Here is a 1276-nt window from a genome sequence, read left to right on the forward strand (position 1 = left end):
AAAACTTAGATTGCAGTTGTGATATTAGTTGTGTATTTATTTTATTATGAGACTAGAGCTGTGTATTCATTGCATCATCAAAGGTAAGGAAAATTCGCAAGAAAAAAGGGAAAGTTACTGTAAAGGCAAACATTATTGCCAGGATGACACGTTGTTACAAAGGGAGAAGTTGGGGTGCTGTGGGGCCCGAAACCGGGGGGCCTGGGCAAGCCCACATCGATTGGTTGCCTCCTGCAGGAGCTCAGGGCAGGCTCCCCCGGGGACAGCTGAGCTGAGCCCTGCATTTGAGCCCAGGGTCCCACCACCACGGCCTCACAGAGCTGAGAACCCAGAAACCTCATGCACCAACCTCTGGTTTACAGATGGGGAAACTGAGGCCCAGAGAAGGGACAGAACAGATAACCCAACCAGGCAACAGCAGAGACAGGACTCCTGCGGGGCCAGCTTCCAGGGTGTCCAACCTGCAGCGCCCAGGGCCCCACGCTCAGAGGGCCTACGCTTGCTTTAATGCTCTGCTGTCACCAACCTGAAACTTAATAACTTTTGATCTGGGCCCTGCAAATCGTACAGCCGGTCCTGACTCCACCTCCGGGTGCTTCCACGTCCTGGTCTTGTCTGAGGCTCACAACAACCTCGGCAGCGTTATTGTGCCCATTTAGCAGACAGAGAAACTGAGGCCCTGAGAAGGACGCACCATGCCACGTCCACGCACTGGGGCATGTTTAGAGGCCAGATTCCCAGCACCAGCCCTCCAGACGCAGCGATGACTGACCGTGCCTCGCTTGTCCCCCACTACCGCTGGACAATGCCAGGGCGGGAAGAACAGTGCTTTTCAGGGCCTGCCCCTCACCATCGCCTCCAAGAGGCTACCAATCCCTGAGTCTTTCTCCACGGGGTTCTCCTGAACCCCAGAACCCTGCCAGTGCCAGGCTGGGCAGTGGGAGTTGGAGATGAGGCCCAAATGCCTCGCGCCCACCCGGCTGCCACCCGTGGCTGCTGAGCCGTCTGCTGAGCTGCCCAGAGCTGATGCATTTGGACATTTCCCTGGCTCCCGGGGACAACAGGCGGGAGTTGGCACCGCCTGTCACTTCGCCCGGTTGGTCAGGGAGGCACCGTTTCCTCTCAAGCTTAAGCTTTGCTCTTGGTTCCAGAAAAACAACTACAGGCCTTACATAAGCTCCCAGGCACCTCGGCCGCCACGTGCCAACCCCTGGGCTGAAAACTTCCTCCCTGGGGTGGCTCCAGGTCTGCCCACACCGTGCCAGCCTCGGAGTCC

The sequence above is a fragment of the Myotis davidii genome, unplaced genomic scaffold, assembly GCF_000327345.1.
Source record: "Myotis davidii unplaced genomic scaffold, ASM32734v1 scaffold428, whole genome shotgun sequence".
NCBI lineage: Eukaryota > Metazoa > Chordata > Mammalia > Chiroptera > Vespertilionidae > Myotis > Myotis davidii.